Source organism: Artemia sp. Qi Xiang Cuo, chromosome 2, assembly GCF_049724085.1.
Source record: "Artemia sp. Qi Xiang Cuo chromosome 2, ASM4972408v1, whole genome shotgun sequence".
NCBI classification, from domain to species: Eukaryota; Metazoa; Arthropoda; class Branchiopoda; order Anostraca; family Artemiidae; genus Artemia; species Artemia sp. Qi Xiang Cuo.
In genome coordinates this window covers 88,567,175-88,592,461 of record NC_142795.1, presented here as the reverse complement: position 1 = coordinate 88,592,461, position 25,287 = coordinate 88,567,175, and the positions used below count along the sequence as shown (strand labels likewise).

At 36.5% G+C, this 25,287-nt stretch overlaps 1 long non-coding RNA gene across 1 annotated transcript in view; it reads left to right on the top strand.

The window, feature by feature from the left end:
- The window catches only part of LOC148955761 (uncharacterized), a 29,943-nt gene extending 5,423 nt beyond the window's left edge, over nt 1–24,520 (top strand). The window contains exons 2-3 of the long non-coding RNA XR_016143261.1: nt 16,426–16,596; nt 24,254–24,520. This is a non-coding gene — a long non-coding RNA (uncharacterized LOC148955761). The remainder of the gene's footprint in view (nt 1–16,425; nt 16,597–24,253) is intronic.
- Nucleotides 24,521–25,287: the final 767 nt, after the last annotated feature.

Genomic DNA, 25,287 nt, shown 5'->3' with positions numbered 1-25,287 from the left:
AATCTTAGAGAAATATCTTTTAGACTGCACAGAGCAAAGACCTGAGAGCTGTATCAAAATGGCACAAGGACTATGTTTATGCAACTCTATAACAACCGAAATTTACAAAATTTTCAATGCATCAAAGACCAAATGAAGAAGACAACATTTAAGAAGGTCAGTCTGCACAAGGGTAGCTGTCATAGTAGCTATCTTTCCAAGTTGAGAAGTTTGATTAAACGTTTTCTCAAGCAGAGATAACCTCAACAGGTATAGAATCACCTTCTTATATATGGTGAATCACAATATGTGTCTCCATAACCATGAATCTTAGAGAAATATCTTTTAGACTACACAGAGCAAAGATCTGAGAGCTCTATCAAAATGGCACAAGGACTATGTTTATGCAACTCTATAACAACAGAAATTTACAAAATTTACAATGCATCAAAGTAAAAAGAGAACATTAAAAAGTCCCAAGAACATGCATGTACTTCCAAACTCTATTTTAGGGCTAATGTAAAGTTTATAGAATTAAGGGGAATTTTGAATTGCAACACCATTATGATGCCACCAGTCTTCTATCAATCAATCAATCAATCAATTTATTAATACTAAAAAAAAAACAATACAATTACAAACTTAAAAATTTAAACACGCCCAAGAAGCTAAGCTTGTACAAGGCCAACAAAACAAATAAGACACTATTATAAAGCACTAAAAAAAAAAAAAAAAAAAAAAAAAAAAAAAAAAATTTAGATAAGGGACATTTATTAAAATAGGAGAAATAATAGAAGAAAATAGGAGAATTATTTTAGATATAATTAATGAAAAAAAAAAGAAGACATAAATGTGGATAGAAGGAAAAAAATGAAGAAAAAAGGGGGAAAATACTATACTGGAAATACCCAGCGAGAAAGTGCCTTTGCAGAAAGAGATAGAGGGACATCAGGAGGGATGGAGTTCCATAGTAAAAGAGATTGATAAACAGGAGACCTCTGACCTGCTGTCGATGAACGCTTAGGTAAAATGAACCTGCGATAAGAGCTACGTAAAAAAGAAGAGTACCTACCTGAGCCTGACAGAAAGAAAAACTGCTGCAGAGATGGTGGGAGTCTACCTAGAAAAGCAGAATGTGCTAAATAAAGCTAACTTTTACCCACAATACGATCCAGCGGAGCTATTCCAATATCATTATAAAGATCAGAGGAAGGGTAAAAACGAGGAAGAAGAAAAGTAGCCTTCACTGCCCTATTTTGGGCTCTTTGAAGTGAGCAGAGAAGAGATTTATTAGTACTACCCCAGACAGAACAGCAATAAGAAAGGTAAGGAAAAATAAAAGCATAATAAAGAGAAAGCATAACATCAGGGGGAAGAAATGAGTTAACTCTGTATAACATTGAAGATTGGCGGAGGACAAGGGAACGGGTATGAGTTATATGGGGTTTAAAAGAAAGAAAACAGTCAAGATACACACCAAGAAATTTCACTATAGTAGCTTGCGGTATAATATCATCCCCATAAGTCAGGATGGTTGGTTCCCCTGCGTCTCTCATACGATAAGGGGTTCTAAAGTGTACAATGGCACTTTTTTGGCTGTTGAGAGTCATACCATTTGACCAGCACCAATCTTTTACTTTATCAAGAAGACCTTGAGCTAGGGAAATGGCAGATGGCAGGTCAACTGCAGCAATGAAGAAGTTACTGTCATCAGCAAAAAGTATAGGGTGCACAAGGGGATGAAGACCATCAACAAGATCATTAATATAAATTAAAAACAAAAGTGGTCCAAGCACAGAGCCATGTGGGACACCTTTCAAAATAGGCACGGAAGAGGAAGAAGTACCATTAACCAAAACATACTGAGATCTCCCTGAGAGGTAAGACCTAAACCATTCAAGTGGGACTCCATGCACTCCAAATGAAGATAATTTAGACAAAAGAACAGAGTGAATGACCATATCAAATGCCTTTGAAAAGCAAGAAATAGACCCAAAACACACAAGCCCTTGTCAAGATTAACACGCACAAACTCTGTTGCATCTGAAAGCGCATGCAAGGTAAAAAAAACTGGGACGAAAGCCATACTGATAGTTGGTTATGAGAGAATTTCCTGAAGTCGTATTATTACTAAATACAAATGAAGAGAGTCTACAATACACTACTTTTTCAACAACCTTAGAAATTACAGGAAGGAGAGAAATAGGTATATAGTTTGAAATTATAGATGAATCACCTTTTTTAAACAAAGGTACAATATTAGCAACCTTAAATAAATGAGGAAAAACACCAGAAGAAAGAGAGAGGTTAGTTATGTGTGAGATGGGGTTAGAAACAAACTGACCAATTTTTTTAAGAACATTACAGCTCAAACCAAAACCATCAACTGTACGGCTACTTGAAAGTTGAGAAATAATGTTAGAAATTTTGGTATCACTGCATGGAAAAAGGAAAAATGACTTTTCTGCTAAGGGAAAACATACTTACTCTGCTGTAGGGTGGATTAGGGACTGAAGGAAGTGAGGTGAAATATGAATTGAAGGCGCTTGCTGAAGAATTTTTGTCCACAAAAGATCCATCAGCTTTCCTGTAGTGACAAGGGGGGACTGTTTGAGTTTCTTGTGGGAAAGAGGATCATTAACTACAGTCCAAACCTTTCGCAAAGTCCCCTTACACTCATCAATTTGACGCGAAAAATGGAGCTTTTTAGCTGCACATACTGAAGAAGTAAGCACGTTTTTATAAAGTTTATACTTCAAAAGATCATCATGTGTCTTACTTTTACATGCAGCCTTAAACAGAGACGCCTTCATATGTGTAGCATTGATCAGACCTCTAGACATCCATGGACATTTAGGTATGGAATTCCTTGGCCTCTTTCTAAGAGGAAAATCCTTATCCAACAGAGCTCCCATACAACACAAAAATAAACTCGTTGCACAATCAACATCATTAGCTTCAAGAACACTAGACCAATCATTACTCTGAAGACTATGTATTAAATTAGAAATTTCTTTATCTGTGGAATTTCTAAAAGAAAACTCACCCTGCTCATCCACATCAATCTCAGTTTGAGGCACAAAAAGTGAAACATAAATAGGGAAGTGATCAGAAAGATCAGTGAAAACAAGACCAGAAGTAAACTTCAAATTAGAAGAATGAGAAATGAAAATAATGTCTATTAAAGTGTCAGAATTTCTAGTAGGGTCAACACGAGAAGGAAAAAAAAATGAAGGAAGGAGACCAGCCAAAGAAAGCACATCAAAGAGATGGTCACATTCATCACTTGATCCAATATTTAACATATTACAATTAAAATCTCCCGAAACACAAATACGTTTTTTAGAGAAAGACCCCACACAAGAAAGTTGATCAAGCAAATCACAGAACAAATGTGTTGGAAAAGGAGGGGGCTTATAAAACAAACAAACAGTGTCACAAGCAAACTGGCTTTTCAGATCAATAGCAAGAGAATAAACTGTCCTACTATTTGACACTACTGATGTAAACAAGGATTCAAGGTCAGACCTTCTTCTAAACTCAATATCAGACTTTATAAATAAAGAAATACCCCCTGAGTACTTTGTTACCATTCTGGTGATATGGACAGCAACATAACCATGCATATCATAGGCTGTAAAATTTTCGCCATCAGATAACCATGTTTCTGTTAAACCAATTACATCAAAAGGGCAAGAATTATCAGACCACAAATACGATTTCAGACTATCCCATTTATCTCTTATCCTACGCACATTCAAACAAAATACATTAAAACTACTATTTAAAGACAGTGAGGGTATAATTTTATCACAATAATCAATGATAGTGTGATAATTACAGCTAGAATTAACCATAAATTCTAGGAGAGGGTCAAGCGTGTGAGTCTCCTGCTTACCAGCCCTAATTTGTTGATCAAATATAACCGAATTAAGAATAGACTAATTCAAAAGAAAATAGAAATCACCCATAATTATCACAAATAATAAATATACACATAGAAATATAAGTGGGATGGCACAAATTATCCAAAGTACTGGACCAAAGTATAATGTGACACCATTTGCTATTACATGAGCTGCAAGTGTGCTGGACTGACAAAAAAATAATAGAAGTTAGGCTACATGAATGTGAGAGGATCAGAAAAAGCATAATTAGATATCAGTAAAATTAAAGTAGAATCAAAGTATTGGCCCAATTTATAATGTGGGACCAGAAAATTATGTAAGCTGTAACTGACATGAGAAAGAAAGAGAGAGAAAAAAAAAATATAATAGTAGTCAGCCTACCTCAAGGTGATAGGATCACAGACAAATATAAATGAATATCAATGGAATGAAGCATATTATTCCTAATATTAACCCAGAGTATAATTTGGGTATTAGAAAATTATGAGATCTTCCTATATACTGACATGACAAAAATTTGATTCAATTCAGGGTACTCAAAGTTGATAGCATCAAAAAATAAGATACAGAAATATCAATGAGATGGCATATATTATTCAAAATAATGACCAAAAATATAATATGGGACCAGTCAAAATTATGCAAGTTGCATGTGTGCTGACATGAAAAAAATATGATAGAATTCAGGTTACAGGAAGGTGATAGGATCACTAACCCAGATAAGGGAATAATAGTGGCATGGCACATATTCATCAAAATATTGGCCCCAAGTATAATGTGGAACCAGTCAAAATTATATGAGCTGCAATTATGCTGAAATGACAAAAATATTAAAGAAATCAGCCTGCATAAAGGTGATAGGATAACAAACAAACATAAAAAAAAAATAAATAAATAAATAAATAACAGTGGGATAACATATATGATTCATAATATTTGCCCAAAATGCAATATAGGACCAGTGAAAATTATATGAGCTGCAAATGTGCTGACATGACAAAAACATTATAGAAGCCAAGCTGCATGATGGTGAAAGGATCATAAACAAGCGTAAAGAAAAATCAGTGGGAAGGCACATATTATTATAAGTATTAGCACAAACTATAATGTGTGACCAGTTGATATTATGGGGGTTACAAGTATAATGACACAACAAGAATATAATGTAAATCAGACAACGTGAAGGTGACAGAATCACAAACAAACATAAAGAGATATTAGTGGGAAGGGACATATCGTCCAAACTATTGGCACAAAGTGTAATATGGTACCAGTCTAAATTATGTGAGGACAGTAAAGAATAATAGAGGAATATTTTAAGAACAGCAAGTAAATCCCTAGAGAAACAATGCAATATATTATAAGAAAATAAATCTAAATCCATCACTTTAATTTATCTGCATTTGCAGCACATAAATCAATTTCATTCTGATCATTAAACTTAATCACTCTTCCAGATTGGGTTTTATACAGGATATCACCTTTATTGGACCAAACATTACGTAAGCCAAGCTTTGACTTGGCATATAAAAGAAGTTGTAAGCGTTGTTTTGTAAGTGACTCAGAAAATAGTATCCCAGATCCTTTCAAATCCTTCTTTTGTCTGAGAAGCAGTTGACGAACTCATAAGTTGCAAAATTCTACAAATATGGGTCTGGGTTTTGCAGATGGTTTGCCAATTCTTTTGGCTCATACAACATCAGACTGAATAATTGGTATTCCAGGAAATTTCCCAGCACATAGTGACAGGAATTGACTTTCAGTGTTTTCAATGAAGGTCTCCTCTTTCACCCCAAAGACAATAATTTGGTTACTCAAAGCCTGCTGTTCAAAACGGTCATTTAATCTTACCAGGTTAGACTGGATAGGCTGGAAAGAGTTTTTAAGGTCTATCATGGATGACTCTAAAGTAGCCAATGAAGATTCAACAGAAAATATGCGTCTGTTATAGCTTTCAAGGGTTTTATCAACTAGAATACTAAGATCTAGGTTGAGGCCAGCATACACCTCCTGCTTGATTGCATCCAGCTTATCTGAAGAGATAGTGACATTATGTTGCATGAATGTCTGTTCCTCTTTCATTTTAACCACTGCCTCATCTACCTGGGAAGAGATCTTAGCCAAGTCCCCTTCATGCGAAATTGTCAAGGCTCTTGTGTAAAATTTTCAAAAATGTAGATACACTGTTTGGGCAGGCGACTGCTGATTTTGTTTTCTTCTTCTTCTTGTCTTCCTGAATTTATCCTCTTGTCTGGTTCCCATTTTATGTTTGCATTGCTGATTTGGTTAGCTGAACCATTGTGCAAATGTCAGTTGACCTTCTAGCAATGGTCATTTCTTTGAATTATTTGTTTCATTGTGCTAATCTATAAAGATATTGTATTTGTGAACATTCTAATGTGGTTATGCTTTTTCAAAAATATAGTGCTTTTTTTTAATATACAGCTGGTTGAACTGGGATTGAGCTTTAGCTGGTTAAGTTTCAGTTTGCTTTTAATAAGTTGTAACTTTTGACACACACAAAAAAAAAATATATCTGGTTCCATGGTTTGAAGACAAATACAGAATACCTTCTATTATTTCAGATTGCACTGTTCAGCTATTTCTATTTTTTTTTCGGGGGGGGGGGATGCTGTACCCTCCTCCCCTTTTGTTGTTGTACAGACTTAACCTACACAATTTTGATACTGTTTTTAGCTAATTTTTAGCATTTAATGATTTTAATACTAAACAAGAACATATATATATATATCCCTTTGACCTATGATAGCTCTCAGATGGTTAAAGTTACTTCTTTATTTGTCTGAATGTTCAGAGAAGCCTTTTTCATTTATTTGCATATGAAGGAAAGTATTACTGAATAACAGCCAGGGGTATAAAAAAGAAGAAACAAAGTTCTGTCTTTGCATAGTTATTGTTTTGTCCAAAAAGGATAAATTAAAAAAGGAATGTCTTCAAGTAATAGTATTTCTAGCGTGTGTCTCTTGCTCTAAGACAGTCACCTTAAAATTAGCATACCTTAAATCACAGCCAGGGCTGTTAAAACTGGGGGACATGACCAGGCCAAAATGCCCCAAGTGCTGTGGCTGGGGGTGCAGAATGGGCTTCTGGGGATTTTTCTTATTTATGTTTTAGTTTGGAGGTGAGTTCTGTAATTAATGCTGCCCCAGGCGCCATCTTCCCTAGGAACAGCCCTGATCACAACTTGGAGTCAGTTAAGGATTTCTATTCTTGCAATGTTCTCTTGTGACTTCTGCAGTATTATGCTTTTGTCTGGTTGCTTATTATTTCCTGCTTGAGGATTCAGGTGCCTCCTAGTTGAATGGGAACTCTTGATGTAGCCACTCTGTTAATTTTGTACTTGAGTGTATGAATTGATTCAGCAGATACTGTGTCTTCTGAAAGCTGGTCCCATAGGTTGGCAACTCTGGCTGAAAAAGTGGCTTCTTTCTCTAGTTGTGCAATGTTGCTTTGGAAGTTTCTTCAAGTGTCCTCTAGTTATGATCAAATAAAAAAAAAAACAAGTTTTTTTTTAACTGAAAGTAAGGAGCAACATTAAAACTTAAGACGAACAGAAATTATTCCATATATGAAAGGGGCTGTCCCCTCCTCAACGCCTTGCTCTTTACACTAAAGTGTTTTATTGTTTTAAAAAATAAAGTTGTGAGACAGAGTCAAACTTTAGCATATAGAGTGAGGCGTTGATGAGGGGACAGCCCCTTTCATATACGGAATAATTTCTGTTTGTTTTAAGTTTTTATGTTGCTGCTTACTTTCAGTTAAGTTTTTTTAATTTAATTTCTGAACGTTTTTGAATTAATGCAGCTTTGATTTTGGCTCACTGTACATGAATAATTTATTTCGAAATTTGCATATTAATTTTACTTTTTTCTGGCTAAATGGCTTTCTCGAAATTTTGTTCTGACGTAACTTACGAATTAACTTACGTAACGAACTTCTATATTCGTATGTTTTTATTACGTATATTAGGGAGTTCGCTCCCTAGTCAATACCTCACTCTTCACGCTAAAGTTGGAATTTTTTTTAATCACAACCTCTGAATCACAAAGGCCAGTTAATTAGAATAGATAGCTCTTTTGAAAGTACTAAAAAAAAACTTTAGGATAAAGGGCGAGGTATTGACTAGGGGGCGAAATCCCTCACATACGTAATAATCTCTTTTCGTTTTAAGTTTTAATATTGCTTTTTACTTTCAGTTGGGAAAAACTTGTTTTTTATTTAATTTCTGATGGTTTTTTAAATAATGCTGGGAAATCCAGCGCCCCCTTTATAGAAACGTTCCTTCTCCCAAGGAAAAATTCTCCATGGAAAGATCATCCCCCGTAACCCCCTCCTCCACCCCCCACCCCCCTTACCAGAAAAAATATCCTGAAAACTTCTGTATACTTCCCTTTAACCAATACAATATGTAAACAATGGGCAAAGTTAATAACACTTACAGCCCTTTCCCCGAGAACTCTGGGGGATTAAGTCATCCTCAAAGACATGTTTATTAGATTTTCGACTATGCTGAACAAAATAGCTATCTAAAAATTTTGATTGGGTGACTTCGAGAAAAAAGTGAGTATGGGAGGGGGCCAAGGTGCCCTTCAATTTTTGGTCACTTAGAAAGGGCACTAGAACTTTTAATTTCCGTTTGAATGAGCTCTCTCACGATATTCTAGGACTACTGGATCGATACAATCACCCCTGGGGAAAAAAAACAAACAAATAAACACACATCCGTGATCTTTCTTCTGGCAAAAAATACAAAATTCCACATTTTTGCAGATAGGAGCTTGAAACTTCTATAGTATGCTTCTCTGATATGCTGAATCTGATGGTGTGATTTTCATTAAATTTCTATGACTTTTAGGGGTTGTTTCTCCCTTTTTTCGAAAATAAGGCGAATTTTCTCAGGCACGTAAATTTTTGATGGGTAAGACTAAACTTAAAGAAACTTATATATTTGAAATCAACATAAAAATATGATTCTATTGATGTATCTATTGGTATCAAAATTCCATTTTTTAGAGTTTTGGGTACTATTGAGCAGAGTTGCTCCTTACTTACAGTTCGTTACCACACACTGTTTGATACAATAGAACCAATATCAGGAAGATCAGGAAATAGATCAGGAAGACGTGTTTAGATACAATTTTGTGGGCTAGAATCCTATTTGGTTGTTTTCTTCTATATGTGAGTATGGGGTGTTTACAATAGGGCAGATTCTTTATAAGATGTTTGCTCCAATCCACTGATCATTTTAGTTGCTGTATGCTGCACTTTTTCAGGGCTTCTTTATCTTTACAAGGAGATGCCAAAGACATTTCAGCCTCTAGGCAGGGTCAAACAAGTGTCTTTTGCGGTTTCCTGAACACTCTAGGACACCAGCTTGAGATTGTCCTTTTGATAATGCCAAGTGATTGAAAGTTAGATGATGACACAGTCTTGGCATGGGTGCTAAAACTCAATCTGTCATCAATAATGACTCTGAGGTCTCTTTCTTCAGAAACTGCAGAAAGACGATTATCTTGGAAAAAATACTATTGGTATTGATTATGTTTGTCAATATAAAGCACCTGTAGAAAATTTTCCTAGCAAGCACAAGGCTACAGAAACAATTCTGAAGGAAGAGAGATGGGATGTGTTTTTTGAGAGAAAATTGTCACATTTTTTTTCCTGTATTTTTTTTTAGTGTATGTTATAGGATTTGGGTGCTATACAAAAAAAGTATATTCTCTGCAATATCAGAGAAGATAGAACACACAAAGCGAAAACAATGATAAATAATGATATTTTGGCGCAAGTTTTAACTTGAATTTTGAAATCTTAACATGTCTTATCATCATTATTACTAAATACCAGCCCCAAGACTCGGTACCTTGTTCAGAGGCGTCACATATGGAATGGAGTGCATCCCCTGTAATATTTTCAGCTAGTAAGTACAAAAATGAGTTGGGACGTGAAGTACTACTGTTTTACTGGCCTATTATTTTTTTTTTTTAAATTAGGTAAATGCATTTCAATGTGGAAGAAGATTGGTCCCAGTTGCTAAAAGAAATGAAGTCATTTTAATACCAATATCACACCAATCAGTTGGTAAAATTGACTGGTCAGTTGGTAAAATCTATTGGCCATCCCCTAAACATTTTGGCTAGTGATAGCTATGATATAGTTTGGATATATATTCGCTCATCTCTCTTAGCAAAGCAATTGAAGTTTCTTGAATATGTTTCTATGGTAACACTGGTGAAAATTTTTAGGGTCTGGAATAGCCTATATGGTTCTAGGTGTTTACTCCACCGGAAAATACCCCCCCCCCCCTCCGTGGAAAATAAGGCTTTCCAAATTTGAGAATTTTATTTTAGTTTTATTTTTTTAATTTCCGTAGGGGAAGGAATTTTGGTACTTGTGTATTATGCGCCACTCACTCAAGTTTATGCTGTGTAAAATTCGAGAACACACCGGTTTTTCGTTAGTTTCTTCTTTACTTTAGAAATAAATTTGGGTTATAGATTTGCACATTAGAAGGGGGGGGGGTAAAGTATAGCAGGGCAGAATATATGGGAAATATATAATTTGGGTACATATTTGCACATAAGAGGGGGGGGGGGGTAAAGTATTTGGACAGTCTGAATTCAGAAAATAATTCTTTCTACGTATATGGCCACTAAAAAATTACATAAGAATTGCGAGGTATCTGGAAATTTTGGTAACTAAAAGATAAAAAATAAAATTTATGTTATTTTACTGTGTTCATGGCCATAAATTTGGCTTTAAAATACACTTATTTATCTATCTATCTAATATACAGAATAATTGTACCAAACACGTTTTGCATGCAGACCCGCTATACTTTAACCATCCCCGCCCCCCCCCCCCTAATTTGCAAATCTATAGCCCCAATTTATTTATAAAGTAACAAAGAAACTAACGAAAAAACCGGTGTGTTCTCGAATTTTACACAGCGTAAACTTGAGTGAGTGGCGCATAATACACAAGTACCAATATTCCTTCCCCCTACGGAAAGTAAAAAAATTAAAACTCAAATAAAATTCTCAAATTTTATTTGAGGGTAAGGATAGATGGCGTAGCGCTGAATAGCTGCTTCGCAACTATGCCTAGTTTAGCTTATTAGTGCTAGTGTTCCTAGTTTCTTGCCCTGGCAATATAAGCAATCAAAGACTTGATCCTTTTGACTTTGTTTAGTGGAGTATTCATGCCAGTTATAATTGACGATTTACGAACTTTATTCACTTCGACATGTAGTAGCGTCATCTACATTCGCCACTCTATGGCAATTTGGACTCCTAGAAAGCCACCAGATGGCAATGTTGTGACGTTGCCGGACTCTTAAGACTTAGTTCACCGAACTAAATGTAAAAGGCGCAGTTGTCGAGGAGGAAAATGAATAAGCGTTTCAGCATTCCAGTGCAAATTTCAGAGGAAAGGTCAAACCATAAACTAATTTGTAGACCAAGGACGTTGACAGTAGTTAACTGTAGATCCCCGTTTGAAATCGCATCCATTCTCCAACCCTGGTATAACGACCCGGTGCCCCCTCCTGTTCATGCATCCCTTCCAATGCTTGAACCAGAGTGGTTTTCAGTGAAGTTGAAAATGCCAAAGTTCTTACTCTGCAACGCCCGGTCACTGAATAACAAAATGGACGAGCTTAAGGTCCTCATGAAACTAAATTGCTGCCCCATAGCAGCAGTGACCGAATGTTGGGACATTACTGATGAGACGGATCGTATTAAAGGCTATACGAACTTTTTCAATACCAGGCGTGATCGTGGTCTAGAGCGCCGTGGTGGAGGTGTCGGTTTGTATTTTCGAAAAGACATTCCGTGAAAACTGTTAAGTGAACCTACTGACTCCTGTTGCAAAGCGATTTGGGCCGAGTGCAAACCCCCATTCCTGTCAAGAAAGTTCTTGTGCCTGATCATCGCGGTAGTGTACTATCCCGAGAGTTTGCAAAAAACAGGAAAGATTTAGCTCAATATCTACAAACATTTATAGACAACATCCGTCGACAGTATGCAGCTCCCGCATTTATTATTACCGGAGACTTTCATCAAACAAATCAGCAGTGGATGTCGAATATGCTAGGCTTGAAACAAGTAGTGGCAGTTCCGACCCACCAAAGAGGAAGCATACTCGACCTAATTTTCAGGGACCTTTCCAACCAATACCTACCCCCGTGCTCTTTAGGCCCATTACAGAACACAGACCACTTTGTGATTTTCTGGGAGTCCAAAGCCAACTTCCCAAAAGTAAAGAAAACAAAAGTAACGACCTGGCCTTTGACTAAAGAAAGTATCTGTTCTTTTGGACGCTTGATTGGAACCTTTGACTTCAGTGAGATCTGTGCAATACCAGACATCAACCTCAAATTTGAGACTCTGAACTCGGTTCTTCTGCAGAAATATCACAAAGTGACTTGAAGATACAGAAAGACGATGGCTCTCTAGTGTCCTCAACTGAAGTAAATTCCTTTTTTGCTTTAAGTGTTTGCCCACCCTGCCATTTTTGTCTACATCAAAAGTTAAGAACATGGGAAAAAATTTTCCAAATTGGTTAATATTTAGGGTATGCTCAATTAAAGTGAAGTTTAGCATACAATCGCTATACTTCTCCTTTAACATAATTTTTGATGCACTTAGGAAATTTATTCACCAAACAAAATTTAATAAGGACACATTATATATAATCAATACTAAACTCATCCTAGTTTGTTAAAACAATCATAATGACTGGTTAAAATATGTCACTGGCATAGCAAATATCAAACGTATCTTTCGGTAATTGATAAAAAGTTACACTCTACAAAGTCATGCTGGGCCTGGGCTGTCAGAGGTTGTGGCTAGCCCTTGAAGGATTGTTGACTTGTTAGAATCAGGAAAACGTTTGCGATGCTCTTTAACGACTTGCAGAGCAAATTGCATCTGGTTTTCATTTTTTTTTAGCAGCAAATTGTAGTCCTGCATAAGGGCAACTCCACGTTCGGCTGTGTCAGTCACTACTCGTAGTTCTCTGACGATTTCTACAGCCTTCACATAGGATTCCTTATCCACCCAGGTCTCAGGATCTGTAGACAAGAAACTATCTTGAATGTAAAGGATATGGAAGAAGTTCCTTGTATTGTGTGTAACAAAGTCCTGTAGATTCTTGTTGGTGACTGTAGTTTTGTCCACAGTGATGCGCTTCAGTGGGCCCTCTGTTCTTTCATGGCAGAGTGCTTTGACCATTGCTCTTTTTTCAGTTGCATCAACACCCCTGTCAAAAAATGCCAATCCTATCAGTTCTTCGCTAAGATACCACAGCTCACACAGTTTCTTCAGTGCACCAGTTGCTGCTGGTGATCCACAAGTGAGGAGACTCTTCAGAAGCATTAAATCATTGGCTGGTGCTGCTGTTGGCAAAGGAGAAAGGAACCACGATTTAACATAACTTCCTACACCAAAAGCACAGAAGTTGCCCAGACCAGTGATTTCACAATCTGTCAGCTTGAAGCCAGAATCTCTGAACATGTATATTTTCAATGCATAAATCAGTCGTGCCATGAAATGAGCACGATGAAGGGCTCCTGGTTTCCTGAACATCACACCACGAGCCGGAAGACCACCAATGAACAGCAGGGAAAGCTCGAGGAGCTCACGGTAGTCTTCACGTTGTTGACAAATACCCAGCTGATCAGTCAGAAAGGTCTTCATATCATCCAGGGCATCAACCAGAGCTGCAGCAATGACCGGAACCTCAACACCAGGTTTGTAATCAGCATATACAATGTTTGGCCACCAGGCATTGAACTGTTTGAACATCTGCATTTCAGGGCCACTCGAAGGTCCCATGGTGATTTTGAATGCCTCTTCCAGCATTAATTCATGAGTGTAGTATCTGTATGCAAGATGCAGAACACTTTCTACCAAGATGCAGTTAAAACAGAGCACAGGCACCATTCATTTGGCCAGTGTTGCTTGATATCATGTCAAAGCTGAGAGCCTTAATGCTGTCTACAATACTCCAGTCAGACACTGTGTCCATCATTGCATCTGCCATGGCTTTACCAGTACCTGGAGCCAGCTTTGGGATACAAAGCAGCTGTTCTGTTCCAGATCCAGATACAATTATTAGTAGTTAGTCAACTTTTTCATCTCCAGTGAGGTCTTTCATAAGCTTTCTATCCCAGTGAAGAAACATTGGCTTCTGGGGATTGAAATCATACTTCAACTGAGACGAAAATATGACACGAGGCTTCTGTCAGTAACATCTTATAGACGATCTGTTGATACTGAAATCTAGAACGTTGTGACCTGTTACTCCAATTACTGGGGCAATGATCTGAACTGCTTGCCTCTCACTTGTCTTTGTGCAGTCTAGGGATGACAGGAGTGCAAGAGTTAAAATGTCAGTTTTTCCACTTTTTCGTTTTGGTGTAAATGGTTGTTTGGTGGTTTCACTGCTGATTCTTTTTAATACTTCCATGTCTGCATCATCATTACTAGAAGACGAATCAGAAGACTCCAACAACACAGTTCGATCCAGATTTGCTATGTCAAGTTGCTGTTTCGTCTTCAAGTGAAACTGGCTTTTTTGTTTATTTTCCTGTAATTTATCCTTTTTGTAAGCGACATGTCAACCCCTGCCATAACCCCTCGCCTTCCTTTTTCCCGCTGGGCCAACAAGAATTGCTTGTCTTCCTCAATTTTGATGAGCTGTAATGCTTCCTGGTGAGCTATGTCAAAGAGATCATTGAAAGCTTCCTTGAATTCTTCCTCATTGGCTATCTGAGTTGCTGTTCTTCTTGCTTTGTTTTTCTTCAACCCTTCCCATCTCTGCACTAAAACTTCAAGTTGGGCAACTGCATGATCACTCCGGCACATGGGTATTCTGGCTTTCTCCCAGAACATTTGAATGTCCTTAATTACTGATACTGCTTCCTCATCTTTAGTCTTGGCTACTTTCAGCTTTTTGGCGTAGAGCATGAAAACATCATCAATCGATGGCAATTTTGAACCATATAGATCTTCCAAAGCTGAACCAAGCAGGTACACTTCCTGTTTACTGCATGTGGATGTGGAAATTGCCATGACCGACTGTAAAACAAAACATTTTATGTGTACTTTAACAATTGTCCAATCTGTCAGAAAATTATATAGCAGACAACATTGAATCAAAAATAGTATTGTTCTAATAGCAAATTAATAACAAGTCAATTTCAAATATGAATTTATTATATCTGACAAATGACAAAATTTCAGTTATAACAACAAACATTAAATGTAAATTGATATATTCAGTAATTCACCTGATATTGTCTTATCCGCTTGGTATCCTATGTATTTATAATCAATCTTTATCTGAGAAAATAAAAACTAAACAATACTAAGGATGTCTGCTGCAAGAATATTTAATCAAATGTAATAATAAACCATTGATTGATTCAGTAAGTAAATGTTGAAGTTAATTTTAAATAGTGACATAAGCTTCTGTAGTTTTACACGAATATATCTGCTAGATTTGTAAGAAAATGCACAGACACCTAATTGAATATTAATATATTACCCTGAGTCCCTTCAGTTATCTCTTTATATAACACATAACACCTGTTTTGTGTTAGAATTCACAATAAATACACAATTAACTAATAAATATATGCCCTGAACCAATGATTTTCTTTATATACACCCAATTTCTATAACATTTGAGTATAATCACAATTTGGGTGCCTTGAGCATATCCCAAATATGAAGTTATCCTAAAAATAAATGACACTTTTTTCTATCATAGAAGAATAGTTTAGGATGGTGGGAGGCAGGAAAAACAAAAAATATTTTTTTGATATATACATAAGGAGCACCCTATATATATATATATATATATATATATATATATATATATATATATATATATATATATATATATATATATATATATATATATATATATATATATATATATATATATATATATATATATATATATATATATATATATATATATATATATATATATATATATATATAATGATACTTTTTTTTTAAAAATAAATGATACTTTTTTTTCTATCATAGAAGAATAGTTTAGGATGGTGGGAGGCAGGAAAAACAAAAAATATTTTTTTGATATATACATAAGGACCACCCTATATATATATATATATATATATATATATATATATATATATATATATATATATATATATATATATATATATATATATATATATATATATATATATATATATATATATATATATATATATATATATATATATATATATATATATATATATATATATATATATATATATATATGTATGTATATATATATATTGTTGTAAAGAGTAGCATAATTTAGTTGCAGTGTCAGCTGTAACTATGACAGCTATTTTTATTAAATGAATGTTGAATCTTGAAAACCTTATTTTCCGGGGGAGGGGGGGGGGAAAGGCCAGCTACCAGCCTATATGGACTTATGGCAATGTGTATTCTTGTGTGGGTGATAAGAGCTATTGAACTTTTCTTTTTAGATTGTATGGGGGTTGCTTCTGGATTACGACGCTACGCGGTTTCAATAATTTTTCCAACTGCCTGTTTTTTCAGTATTCTTGCTGATTGGACCCGTACAAAGAATCACAAATTACAATTGGAGCTGGAAAAGCAAAAATTTGTTTCCGAGAAAACTGGTAGCCTGTTTTCAGGTAATGTAATCTTTTTCCATTCATTTAGCAGCTTTTATGTTGTTGTTGTTGTAGCTAAGTAGGAGCTAGATGGAGCTTAATCTCCCTAGTATTACTTTAGTTCCTTTAAAAGAATAAAAGAATAGTAGGAAACTACCTGAATAAACAAATTTGTTTTATGTTAGATGAATACAGATTAACTATGTCTCTGGGGTCATCTTCTTTGAAATCTTGGGATTAGATAGAAGATTGAACAGTAAGTTAGATGTTCAAACATAATTCTCTAATTAAAATCCAAAGATTAAAAAATTGGTTTTTATATTTTTCTTCCTCTTGCAGACATGCAAAAATTGTAAGTAAAATTTAGAAGAGAACTGCTGCTAAAAATAAGAAAAATCAAGGTTTTTCAAAGACCATTTGGAAGATATTTTCTTGACAATTTATCAAAAACTTTATTCAGCTAAGAGATGCATTTTTGAAGCATGAAAATTTTTGAACAAGCCCTTTGCTCTTTGTCACGGTAATACACAGACCATTACTGTTTCAATGAGCCAAATTACAAATTATAAAAATCGCTGTGTACATTTTCACAAGAAGTGATTTCTAAATCCCTTCCTAAATATTGACCAGCCAAGTGGGAGACAAATCCCCCTCAGAGACATATCTCGATGGAGATTACCAGATGCCTATTTGACAAATAATAAACCAAATTCATCTCCTTTCCCAATAAATATCACTCCAAAATTTGTCACAGGATCTGTGCAGGCTTAAATCTACATGCTTTCTCCTATCAAGCCCCAAATTCTACTTATCTTACCCCTCTTCCCCATTTTGGAGATATTACAGTATAAGAAACAAAACAATTGACCTTTGCCTATTTGAATGTAGTATGCTAACACGTGCACAGCATATCCTTCAAAGTAAATCGTTAAAGTGCAACAAAGTTTCACCGTCAGTCAGCAAAGTTACATCGTCAGTCACCGAATGCCACAAAGTTTCACCGTCAGTCAATATCCTGACTGACCTAACCATCACAAGCAGTACTGAACTTGAAATATATACCTTGACTATCAAGTTCCTGGAATCGAAAGAGTTACTGCAAGACATATAACCGAGTCATTTCAAGATTGGAAACCGTAATAGTCCAACACATCTCATATAAAGAGACAAAAGAAAGAGGGCTAAATAGTCAGACTGAAAAGCCTATCTCTTCCCTAAGAGCAGAATTCCTATCCCACTACAGTCGAATTAAAATCTCTTCTTCTTCCTCTTAAGTCTTGGTCAAATCGTCATGCAAAAGTAATTTGTAATTTCGCCCATTATGAAGCTTATAGCATCCATAGATATATACAAAATTTATGTAGATGGCCAAATAGACAAAATCTACGGTAATCAATTTCCTGTTATCCAACATCTAAGTATATCATAGGTATGGTATACTTAGTAAGTAAAGAACAATGTTGGCACAATGTATTATTTATTTATTATTTTTTTGCTTGTTTGTTTGTTTGTTTTAGACCAGGGCACTTCGTATCGAAGGAGTTGTCGTAGAAACTTCGAAAATGGCTCATTTGATTGAAAATTGAAAGGGCTAGTGCCCCTTTCAATAGTCGATTGTGAATGAAGGGCAACTAACCCCCCTCTCACGTCCACCATTTCCCCAAACACATCCAATCAAAATTTTGAGATAGTCATTTTGTTCAACGTAGTAGAAAGGTTCGGAAATTATGTCTTTGAGGATGCCCCCCCCCCACAGCCGTCAGAGCAAGGGTTGTAAGTTATGCCCTTGGGACATCTAAGGTTTTTATAGAAAGTATTTTCGTAGAAACTTCAAAAAGGGCTCATTCGATTGGAAATTGAGAGAGCCCTTTTTAATAGTCTAAAGTGATTGGAGGGCAAATGCCCCCCCTTCCCGAATGCCCACCATTTCTCCAAACAGTTCCGATCAAAATTTTGATATAGCTATTTTGTTCAACTTAGTTGAGAGGTCCAGAAATTATGTCTTTAAGGATGACACCCCCCCACAGTCCTTAGTGTAAGGGTTGTAAGTTATGCCCTGGGGGCATAAAAGTTTTTTTTTTATAGAAAGCATTGTTGTATAAACTTCAAAAAGGGCTCATTCAGTTGGAATAGAAAGTAAGGTCATATAACAGCCGATCATTCAGCAATCCTTGACCGATTTCCAGGAAAGGACTATTTTTTGCAGCCTGCTATCCGCAACAGCTCAGTTGGAAGGCCGAGTGGTGGAATCTTGATCATTGCAGACTCCAATTTGCAATGCACGCTAATTGATTCATGCGATTATTTTTCTGCGATCAGAGTTCCTGGTCCAAATGGCTTTATAGTCATATCAGTGTACCTCCCCACAAATTATCGTGATGTCCTCTCAGAAAGGCGTTACACGAAAGCTTGTGCGAGACTCAGGAGGTTGGCCGAACAATACAAGTCAGAAAAAATTATTATCCGTGGGGACTTCAACTCTCAGCTTCTGGATGATGATCGTTTTTTCACCATATTAAGGGGGTGTCTGCCAGAAGCTATGGCCCCGGTTCCAAAATCCCAGTCCTTCACGTTTGTCCACAGCGCATCCCTGGCTACATCAGATATCGATCACTTTTTCGTAAATTTCCTACTTCCGACCGGGATTAAAGCCATTGTTGACTCGGAACACAATTGTAGCGATCACGTTGGGATTAGCTTAATAGTACCATTCTCCACCTACAAGCGGTGCCCCGGGCGATCATGGTTTATCAAGAGTGAATGGCAAAGGATAGATCAGTCCTTGTACAAAGATATTCTTGACTCAACTCTTGCTAAAATCAAAGTACCGTTCTACCTGCTTACTCATGGCCAAAATGAAGACAGACTATCCCTGAACATCTTTTGCTCCGAAATTGTTCATTCGATGAAGCTTGCGGAATCTGCCGCTGTTCCAGTGGCAAAAGTGTACCCCAACACTCTTAAAAAGGGATGGGATAACCCAAATGTCAAGTTTGCCAAGAAGAGATCCAAGTTCTGGTACGAATTGTGGAAGAACTGCGACAAACCCCGCTCTGGAGTAGTTTTTCAGTGCTTTCGACATGCCAAAAAAGAATTCAAACGTACTGTCGAGAATTTGCAAGTCCAGCAAGCAGAGAAGTTGTCTTGTGATTGCAGGAGTGACCCAAACATCTTATGGAAGCGATTCCAATCTAACAGGGCCGACGCTAATGTGCAAAGTCCCATTCCCGATGAAAGTTGGGTAAACCATTACAAGGACGTGTTTGCGCCACCACCCAACGAGCTGGACTCCGTATATAAATCTAAGTTAGATAGGCAATTAATCAGCGCAAAACTCCGCCGCACTGATGTCATTGTTTCTAAATGGCATATTGAGATAATTGTGAGAAAATTGAAAAAGAACAAGTCTCCAGGGCTCGATGGGATCACTCCGAGGCACTTACAGCACGGCACAGAACGTTTACATGAGTACTTAGCCTTACTATTCCAAATGAGCATCGAGCAGGGACTCACACCTGCCAACTTTCATGGTTGCCGCACATCCAATATTCTGAAAAAGAATCGAGATCCCTTGCTTTGTAAAAGCTACAGACCAATCTCAGTTTCATCGGTTATCAGCAAAGTATTTGAGAAGGTACTGTTGCCCCATATTACTTCGCACGCTCTAATGGGAGACAAACAACTTGGATTCAGAAATGGGTTGGGCTGTGGACACGCCCATCGGCTACTAAGAAGAATAATGAGGTCTACATCTTTAGGTAAAGAGCCACTCTTTGCCTGCAGTGTCGACATTTCCGATGCGTTCGATTCTGTCGTCCAATCGCAGGCACTGTGGTGCCTCTTAGATTCAGGAGTCGACCCCCGCATTGTCCTTTTTTCCATGACTGGTACTCCCACACGCATATTCGTCTAGCTTTGGGATGGGAAACAATCGCCGGTCACCGCAAGCAAAAGCTTTCTGAACCCATTCGGCTCTTCAAAGGAGTTCGGCAAGGATCTGCTCTAAGCCCTATCATCTTTAATTCTGCGATTTACTCTGTAACTAGATTTGTTTGTGGGACCTTCTTTTTGGAGGGCTTGGATCTAAGTTTCATTTCTTATGCAGATGACTTGTTGCTCCTGAGCAGCACGCTGAGGGGTCTACAAGAGAATCTTCGTCTTTTAGTGACCCTATACAGAAGAATAGGACTACGAGTCAACATAGAGAAAACCGAATTTATCGTTTTTAGCGGCACCAACTCGACCAATTCCAATCTTGTCCTTGACGGTATCGGAATCCAGCAGTCCCAGTTCCTAAATTACCTTGGTATCACGTATGGCCAGACGCCTAGGTCAACTAGAGGCTTGTTGGCCGAATCAGTCTGTAAATCTATCCGCTCAGCATATGGAAAAGCTGTCAAATGCAAGTGGTCATTTAATCGATTTATTAAGTCAAAACTATTCAACGCCGTCGTCTCTCCTGCCATCTGGTATATATCAAGCTTGTGGGAAATGTTGTCCCTCACCGAGCGTCGAAAAATACGAACCACGTACTACAGATTTGCAAAATTTTTGCTGGGACTTCCACTAAGATTTTCTAACACGGAGATCTCATCCATATATGGAATCCTTGATCCGTCAACCAAGGTGATTGATCTAGAACGGAGAGCCTCAAGACGATCCCTCAGTAAACTCTACGACTCACCGCTGACTCAACTGTTTCAGTGAATGAAATACCTGTATTTAATTTTTAGTGTTGAACATGTTTTTCTTCTTTTTTTGTTTCATTTTGTACTCCGCTTTTTTTTTCTCCATTTCTCCATTGTAAGCGGGCATAAATAAATATATATATATAAACTTTGGAGGGTACTCATTGGATTGGTAATCAGAAGCTCTAGTGCCGGTTTTAGGAGTCAAAGTGATCAGAGGGCAGCTAACCCCCCCCCCCACAAGTCATGTTTTCCCAAAATACATCCAATAGAAATTTTGAGACAGTATTTTTATTCAAAATAGTCCAAAGATCATAGAACAAGCCTTTTGGGGCTGATACAAACCACCACAGTGGGGACAATTGTTGTAAGTTATACCACGAGGACATTTAAGGTTTTTATGGCAGGGATGGTTGTTTAACTTTAGAAGAGGTTCATTTGGTTAAAAATTGGAAGTTCTAGTTCCTTCTTAAGAGTCAAAAGTGACAGAGGGCATTTATCCCCCCCCCCCTCCCCGACAACTCCTCTTTTCACCAAACGCATCTGATTGAAATCATGAGATAGCAATTGTGTTCAAAATGGTCCAAAGAACATATAATAATGCCTCTAGGGTTGACACAACTCCCCAGCGCCCTGGGGATAGGGTTGTAAGTTATGCCATGAGAGCATATAAGGTTTTTATAGACTGGGTGGTTGTTTAAACTTCAGATGGGGCTCATTTGATTTGAAATTGGAAATTATAGTGCCTTTTTAACAGTCAGTGATTTGATTGCAACCAGCCCCCCCCCCCTCACGCTCATCGTTTCCCTTAACATTTCCAATCAAAATTTGGAGATGGCAATTTGGTTCATTGTAGTTGAAGGGCCCGGAAATTATGTCTTTGAGGAAGACCTCCCCCCGATTACAGCTCTCAGATCAAGGGTTATAAGTTATGCCCTAGGGGCATATAAGGTTCTTATAGAAATTGTGGTTGTATATGCTTTGGAGGTGACTCGTTGGATTGGCAATCAGAAGTTCTAGTGCCCTTTTTTAAGAGTCAAAGTGATCGGAGGGCAGCTACCCCCCCCCCCCCCCGACGCACACACATCGTGTTTTCCTGAGATGCATTGAATAGAGATTTTGAGACAGTCCTTTTATTCAAAATACGGTAGTCCGAAGTTCATATAACAGGGCTGTTGGGGTTGATGCAAACCACCAGAGCCTGAGGGTGAGGGTTGTAAGTTATGCCCCTGGGGTATTTTAGGTTCTTATGGAAGAAATAGTCGTATAAATTTAGAGGTGGTTCGTTTGGTTGAAATTGGAAGTTCTAGCTTTCCTTTAGGAGTCAAAAGGGATGAACGTGAGCTAGCTTCCCTCCCCAACTACCCCTCTTTTCACCAAACGCATCTGATTGAAAATGAATCAAATATTATTAACATTTTAAGGAATAAATATCAGCATATGTGTATTAAGCTGAATGCACATTCATCTTTTTTTTTTTTTTTAGTAAAGTGCAAATTTTGTTCTGGCATTGGAAAGACTTAGGGGTTTTGAACCCTACTCACGTTAATTTCTGTTGAGTTTGACTCATTTGTTTTTAATTTCTGTTTGTTTTGAGTTTCATTTATTTATCAATGCTGATTTATGGTAGTTTTACGCTTGGTAGATTATTTGGTTCTGTTTTTGCTTGTTTTTGGTTTAGTGGAGTTCTTTACTTTTCTTTGAAAAACTTATTTTGTGGAAAAAGTGTTTTTAATTAATTTACAGTCAATACTAGCTAGTTTCATAGTAATTGCTTTTGGTGTATTAAAAAAAAGTCACCTTCCGGATATATCGGATGTATTTTTTGCTTCAAACAATTTAATGCCAGAAGAATTTTGCCTGAATTTGAAATAGAAGGAAAAGGTTGGTAAGTGCAGTGAATGCAAATAATGCTTTATTCAGGCATATAGAACTAATTTAATTTTTTTTAATGGGCTACACTAGATGGCTTTAGAAGTTTTCCTCCTTGGACACCAACCTGAGTTTCCTCTCATCGGATTCCTATAATCCCAGGTTTGGTTGCTATGACGTACTAATTGAGCATCTTATTTGATGGCAAATCGGTTAACTCTTCTATATACATTTTTTGATATTTTAATGTTATTGTGGTTCCACATCGCCATTCCGTAATGCTAGCTACTTAACGTAAGAGTGTTAATGGTCTATGATTGGTTTGCTAAAATGATCTACAAATCAGAAACCAGTCAACAGTTTTACAGACTGTATGTTAATCAGTATGATAGGTTTACTTAGCCAAATGTGAAAAGTTTTAAAGCACCTGACTGACTTTGAAATTAACAAAGTAGTTCCTAAAATCAGAATTGACAAGAGAAAATGACCAGATTGATATAACTGTCGAAAACTAAAATATTTATTTTACAATAATTTAATTACTTACTTTCCTAGGTCCTTTCACGTCTAGAGGCACAAAAGGTATTGACAATAGACATATAATTTGGACAATCGTATGCCAGAGGCCAAAGCAGGTTCAGTTAGTGTGAAGATTTTTTTACTTCTTTTCCAAGGGATCGACCTAGTTTGTTTGATCCCTTTATTTGTCTAACTTACTGTTTTTTGTCCACTGTCTCATTTAATTTATTATATCCGTTTTTTTATATTTGAATTTGTTTAATTTGTCAAGGATGCATATCTCCATACCACCCAAGCTTGGGCTAAAACAATTCTCAATCTTTTCTGCTAGCCGTTGACATTTAGGGGATCACTCATGATATGTAAAATCAGTGACTGGAACCGGGAAAATTGATGAGAAAAGGATACCATGTCAGGCATATGTTCTGAGTTTCCAGCCATCTCTCTCCAAAGTTACAAGATTTCTCCTTTTGTATATTTTCTAAATTAATTTTTTTTTTTATCTAAGTTAGTATGTGTTGTTGACAAAAAGTTTAAAACCAACAGTGTAGGCTTAAGACACAGGATATTCTGTTTTCAATTTTTTTATTCTTTTCCAGAATGACTTGGACAACATACAACCTTCTCCATGCCGTCAAGAACCCATATATCATGGGCTCTCTAATTGCTTCTGGTGCTGTTCTCGCCGCCTTGGGGGCAGTTCAACGGGACATCAAATCTCGATCCGTTGTGTATCGTGATAAAAGTGCTCTATTCCAACGTCAACTGAATGAAGGCGAACATCCCAGTTGGGGATATTATGGGAGATAGGTTAGATTTTTGTGCGTAATAGTCCTTAATACATTTGTTAATACACATTTTTGCTGTTTTGGTTTTATTAGTAAAATTTACGGAATAGAAATTACAAAACTAATGTAGTTTTGTTTTATTTTACGTAGGTTTCGAATGAAATAAATTGATTTGATATTCACAGGCCTGTAATTCATTTTTTACAAGTCTTTCATGAAAAGGCTTGAGTATTATGCATGATAGTATTTGATACATTGTTTTTTTTTTTCTTTTTATTATTATTATTAAAATCTACCGAGTAGAAATTAGGAAAAAAAATAATGTAGTTTGTTGATTTTATACTGAATTTTTTGTGATATGAATTTACTTGACATTAGAAGGGTTGAAATAATTAAAACTGGGAATATTTAGGCTTCACATTTGGAAGTTTTTGTCTGTGAGGATAAGGCAGAAATAAAGAGAAAAGAATTTATTTTAAACATATTAACTCATATATAATAGATGAGAAAAGTCAAATGCTCTGCAATAAACAAAAATTGAAACGAAAGAAACTTGCATTTATAAACTTTAGTTGTCGCTTTCGTTTGTCTTTAGTTGTATATTTGCTTAGCAAAAATAAGCAAATTTTGCCTTTGATTAGTTTTCTGGACATGACTATAGATATTAATAAAATTTAAGTGATTCCCTTCCTATCTTTTCTAAGCGCATGCTTTAGATTTAGTTGGGTTTTTTTCGGACCCCTTTGCTCCTTCCTCAGTGAATATGAATTTCTCAGGCAAAACCGCGTACATACACAATGGGACACATGTTTTTGATTCAGTATCTATCCTATTTTTGAATTAAT